The sequence below is a fragment of the Amblyomma americanum genome, chromosome 7, assembly GCF_052857255.1.
Source record: "Amblyomma americanum isolate KBUSLIRL-KWMA chromosome 7, ASM5285725v1, whole genome shotgun sequence".
NCBI lineage: Eukaryota > Metazoa > Arthropoda > Arachnida > Ixodida > Ixodidae > Amblyomma > Amblyomma americanum.
In genome coordinates, this window is record NC_135503.1 from 111,339,560 (window position 1) to 111,345,559 (window position 6,000).

Genomic DNA, 6,000 nt, shown 5'->3' on the forward strand with positions numbered 1-6,000 from the left:
CTTGTCCGCCAGAATGTCACCATGAAGAAAATTGATTTTACTGGCTGAGTAGGTGTGCGTAAACGTTATGTTTGGGTGTACGGAGTTGAAACTGTCAATGAAATGGATAAGTTGTTGTTCTGTGTTTGTCCATATTATAAAAATATCATCCAAATAGCGCTTGTAAAAGTACGGCTTAATTAGGCAAGAAGAAATTTTGACTCTATATGATGCTTGAAGATGTTGGCATAATTTGGGGCCATTCTTGTTCCCATAGCGGTGCCACTTACTTGCAGATAATATTAGTTAAACTTTCCTCTGCCCTCCTACCGATGGGAACGGCGGTTAGCAGTACGAAGAGTACTTCAGGTCTTCGTCCGGCGACACGTTGCCGGTTGGGGCAGCAATTCCAACTTCTCAAAGCAAAACTTATTTATTAAAGATGGGACCGAAATACAAGGCAGTGATGACAAGGCAATTTAAAGAAAAGGCAGTTTAAAGAAAGGCTGTTTAAAAAAGGCTGTTAGAAACGGCCGAGCTTGAGACTCGGCGCGCTCGTCTCAAGTCGTCATTTCCCGCGGGTTTTAACCCCTTCGATAATTGGGTGGAGCTTGAGTAATCTAGCTCTCGCCCAATTTGGACCAATAGCAGAGCAAATGCATCGTATGTACTAGTGGGCGGAGCCCAGGGCCCGCCCCGGGCATACTCATACCCATCTGCCCAGCCTATTGTAGCCATTGTGCCTTGTTTAAGTCTAACCCTGTGGCTCAAGCACTCCCGAGGAAAGTAAAGTGAGAATGGGGAAACTGACTCAGTTGTCGGACCGTCGATCCTGGCATTCGCTTCGTGGCAGCAGCAGGTCACGTGCTGAGTCGCAGACGTGTAAGTGGCCGGAATCTAGAGCTCGCCGCAGGCCTATCGCGTCCTCCAGGCCTGCTAAGTCGCCAGCCGCAGGTGCCACCCTTTTCGAGCCGCCAAGCGAAGGTGCCGAAAAAGTCGCAGCGCTTCGCTCCGTCGGTCCACTTCTCTCCCTCCTCAGCACTGCCTTGGAGTCTTGACTCCCAAGGCTTCTCGCAAGAATATGGTCTCGGACCTTGGTCCCCGGGGCTTCTCACCAAGATATTGCTCCGTCAATCTTCTGGTAGGTACGGCCTCCAACCGCTCTGCAGGAAGCCGCTCAGACGATCCTAGTCACGGCACCAGTTAAACTTTCCTCTGCCCTCCTACCGATGGGAACGGCGGTTAGCAGTACGAAGAGTACTTCAGGTCTTCGTCCGGCGACACGTTGCCGGTTGGGGCAGCAATTCCAACTTCTCAAAGCAAAACTTATTTATTAAAGACGGGAACGAAATACAAGGCAGTGATGACAAGGCAGTTTAAAGAAAAGGCAGTTTAAAGAAAGGCTGTTTAAAAAAGGCTGTTAAAAACGGCCGAGCTTGAGACTCGGCGCGCTCGTCTCAAGTCGTCATTTCAGCGGGTTTTAACCCCTTCGATAATTGGGTGGAGCTGGAGTAATCTAGCTCTCGCCCAATTTGGACCAATAGCAAAGCAAATGCATCGTATGTACTAGTGGGCGGAGCCCAGGGCCCGCCCCGGGCATGATCGCTCCTGGTAACAGGTGCGGGGGGGGGGGGGGGGGCATTGGCCCCGTGGGCGGTCGCGAGCCCAGTGGAATGCGCAGCTCTCTCCCTAAGCGGGCGTCACGCCTCGATGTACATTCCTCGATTCCCCCCCCCCCTCCCCGGGCATGATCGCTCCTGGTAACAGGTGCGGGGGGGAGGGGGCATCGGCCCCGTGGGCTTCCACTTAACACCTCCTCACCAAGAATGTTGGGGGGACACTTGATGTACAAACAACATACCGAAGCCCACAATAGCACAAAGCATCCGGCCTTCAACAACATACAAAACGCGCGAAAGCACAACTACCAGCACAAAGAAAAAAACAGAGGGGCACTTCACATCCTACTTACAATAGCGAAAAGAGTACTAAAAAAATTGCCTTCATGCATGCAGATATCTCAGTTACAGGAAGACAAGCATAAATAAAAACCTCTCGTAAAAGCATTACAAAAGTCGCACAAGCAACGGCATGTAAATAAATACTGAATGAAGAAACATTCAATCAATGCATAGCTTTCATGAAGTTGCATATACACCGCAACCTGATCCAAATGAGGGCAATACAGACATTGTGACGCGGCGCTATTCGCCAGACATGGATTATATGTCCTCAGAAAGGAAAACAGCTCGCAAAATGCAGAATAAGCCCACTGGCATGAGCCTGTCCAACCATCTTCAGTGTCTTTTAGCAGTAAACTGCTCATGTTCCCCCACTCTCACCCTCTGCCTCGTTGTGTGCTCGAGCCACAAGTTCTACTTTACACCTATCGCCACCCGGCAGAGTGAGTTAAGGCTGGGATCTTTAGGCGTTTGTCTTTATCCACCAGGATCGAACACGTGGCCCGATGGCATAAAACTGGAGATTACTTGTTGCAGCGTGTACCATTCTGGGATTTGTCCTGCTCTCCGGTTGCATTGCTCATCTTCTACCTCGGTGGAGCCGCCGACAGTCTGCGCATATGGGGCGCAAGCTTCCGCGAACGGCTCTAAATGCTCATATCGAGAGAGCCTTTTAGAATGTGGCATGGTCGGCTCATTGCATTCATCATCACCGGACTCTAGGTTTGCGACCCGCCAGTTGCCCAGACCCGTAATGAGATCGCAGCATGGGTCGCGGTTCGCCGCTGTAAGCGGCATTGTAACTTTGCTTCTCTCAGGGCGTGGAGGAATTTTACCGTCGTCGCTGCTGGGACTCCACTCATCTTCCGCCCAACTTATCGCCGCGTTAGACGACTTCTCCGGCTCCAAACAGTCGCGACTACCCAGCTGTGGGGCTGGCTTCTCCAACGCAGCTGTGAATGATACGCATGCTGTTTGCACGCACACGCCGCTTTCGCCAAACGCTGTCTGTCCTACTGGCACTTCTACTGGCAACATGTCACACTGGGCAACCCGTCCGGCAAGGCAGTCCGTGCCGTTTCGCTCATCAGCGCCATTAGCCTTACTATCCACATGCTCGGCTGCTTCGCAATATTCGGCCTGCATGGTCTGATCGCTGGTCGATTTTTTCCAGGGCACGTGCGCAGATCCCACCTCCGCTCTAGGGATCAAGGGGTGCTGGTGTGTGTCAACACCCGTGGTTGACTGCACAACGTGCGGCTCCTCGACTCTACTGATCGCTGCACCATCTGGAGGAACCTGGTTCTCCTCCTGACTGTCCTCAATAGGCACCGAATGAATGCCGCTATCCTCTTTAATCGCCGCATCGATCAGCGTTTGATCAGCGTCGTTTGCGATGATAGTGCATGGCTGTGTCTGTGCCGTCTTCGGCGGTGCACGCGCCGCTCTCCGTGAGCGTTCCTCCTCCTCAATTCTCCTCTCCTGCCGTAGCTTCTCTTCGGCTACCGCTAACTGGCGCTTGAGCTCTTGGATAATAGCGTCGCCTCGCTCCTTTTCCATGGCCTGCTCGGCATCTGACATTTCTGCGCGCTCAGAGCCATACTCATACCCATCTGCCCAGCCTATTGTAGCCATTGTGCCTTGTTTAAGTCTAACCCTGTGGCTCAAGCACTCCCGAGGAAAGTAAAGTGAGAATGGGGAAACTGACTCAGTTGTCGGACCGTCGATCCTGGCATTCGCTTCGTGGCAGCAGCAGGTCACGTGCTGAGTCGCAGACGTGTAAGTGGCCGGAATCTAGAGCTCGCCGCAGGCCTATCGCGTCCTCCAGGCCTGCTAAGTCGCCAGCCGCAGGTGCCAACCTTTTCGAGCCGCCAAGCGAGGGTGCCGAAAAAGTCGCAGCGCTTCGCTCCGTCGGTCCACTTCTCTCCCTCCTCAGCACTGCCTTGGAGTCTTGACTCCCAAGGCTTCTCGCAAGAATATGGTCTCGGACCTTGGTCCCCGGGGCTTCTCACCAAGATATTGCTCCGTCAATCTTCTGGTAGGTACGGCCTCCAACCGCTCTGCAGGAAGCCGCTCAGACGATCCTAGTCACGGCACCAGTTAAACTTTCCTCTGCCCTCCTACCGATGGGAACGGCGGTTAGCAGTACGAAGAGTACTTCAGGTCTTCGTCCGGCGACACGTTGCCGGTTGGGGCAGCAATTCCAACTTCTCAAAGCAAAACTTATTTATTAAAGACGGGAACGAAATACAAGGCAGTGATGACAAGGCAGTTTAAAGAAAAGGCAGTTTAAAGAAAGGCTGTTTAAAAAAGGCTGTTAAAAACGGCCGAGCTTGAGACTCGGCGCGCTCGTCTCAAGTCGTCATTTCAGCGGGTTTTAACCCCTTCGATAATTGGGTGGAGCTGGAGTAATCTAGCTCTCGCCCAATTTGGACCAATAGCAAAGCAAATGCATCGTATGTACTAGTGGGCGGAGCCCAGGGCCCGCCCCGGGCATGATCGCTCCTGGTAACAGGTGCGGGGGGGGGGGGGGGGGGGCATTGGCCTCGTGGGCTGTCGCGAGCCCAGTGGAATGCGCAGCTCTCACCCTGAGCGGGCGTCACGCCTCGACGTACATTCCTCGATTCCCCCCCCCCCCCCCCTCCCCGGGCATGATCGCTCCTGGTAACAGGTGCGGGGGGGACAGGGCATCGGCCCCGTGGGCTTCAACTTAACAATATTGAAGATAAAATTCGAAGCTATTATATTCTAACACAATTTTGGGCTAGTGTTCCTAAGACGTTTGGGCATGGAGATTCATGAGGTCTCTGTTGTTCATAAGATTCTAAAAGGGCTGCAATGCCATCGGCATGGGGCATGTTTGTGTATAAGGTCACAAGAAACATCCATGGTCGCAAGAAAGGCTCCTTCAGGTAATGTTATATTGTCTATCTGGCGGAGAAAGTGGTTTGTATCTTTAATGTAGGATGAATGTGTGGCTGGAATGTGGCTAATTAGAGTGTCAATGTACTTTGATATTGGTTCTGTGATAGTGCCGATTCCTGAAATTATTGGCCGTCCAGGAATACCGGCTTTATGTAATTTAGGGAGCATGTAGAAACACCCAGGAGAAGGATGGGTAGCCGTGAGTGCCTTGCATAGTTTCGGGGAGATTTCATTGTGTTTTGTGAGGTCGAGGAGAATGTCAGATATAGCTTTTCAGTGCTCGTCGGTGGGGTCGCCATGGAGTTGTTTATAAAAATGATTGTCAGAAAGCTGTCGGATGCCTTCTGCTATATAGTCATCCCTGTTCAAGATAACAATGCCTCCGCCCTTATCAGCTGGCTTTATGACGATGTCGGTACGGTTGCTGAGCGCCTGGAGAGCAGTACGTTCTCTTTTAGGAAGACTGCGGTTCTTAAATTTTCAATAATGTCATTTTGCACTGCCTTAATATAGATATCCAAGTGTTTTTCCGCCCGATGTTGGGAGTCCAGTTTTGGTTTGCTGGGTGGAAGTCCGAAAGTCAGCCCTCTAGATAGGACGGCTCGCTCATACTCTGTGAGCGGTGTTAGAGATAGATCGGTGATGTTGTCTACACTGCGATGGCCCTGTTTTGAGAGTGTTTGCCCTTGGCTGACCTTTGACTGAGCGATATCGGGGTTGGGAGAATTTTATCCAACCGCACTCAATACTTCTTTCATCCATTCGTCATGGGAAACTTTGTCCCGTGTGAATTTTCAAATTTTGATTATGCCTATTTCTGAAGTTCTTTTTTTGTTTTGAAACATTCTAGTTCCTCGACCTCCAGCGCGGAAACCAGAAGATTATTCCGAGCCCGGCGCTCCTCTGTTCCTAGTATCACCGAAGCTTTCTCAGAGTGCCGAATTGTGATCTTGAGTAACTCTAGGGAAGCTGATTTTAATATGTCGTTCGATTACTTTTTGTCTCCTTCTGATAGATTACTCATCGCCGGTATCAGCTTCACTTGTAGACCTTTCGGTACGATATTAGCTCGAAGGTACGTTTTCAAGGTTTTAACATGAAGGTCATGCCTAAGCCGCTTATCAATTATTTTTCG

The 6,000-nt window shown here is 51.2% G+C and overlaps 1 pseudogene; it reads left to right on the forward strand.

Annotated features, from left to right (window-relative positions):
• Positions 1-4,796: 4,796 nt before the first annotated feature.
• Positions 4,797-6,000, forward strand: part of LOC144098008 (uncharacterized) — a 123,683-nt pseudogene continuing 122,479 nt past the window's right edge.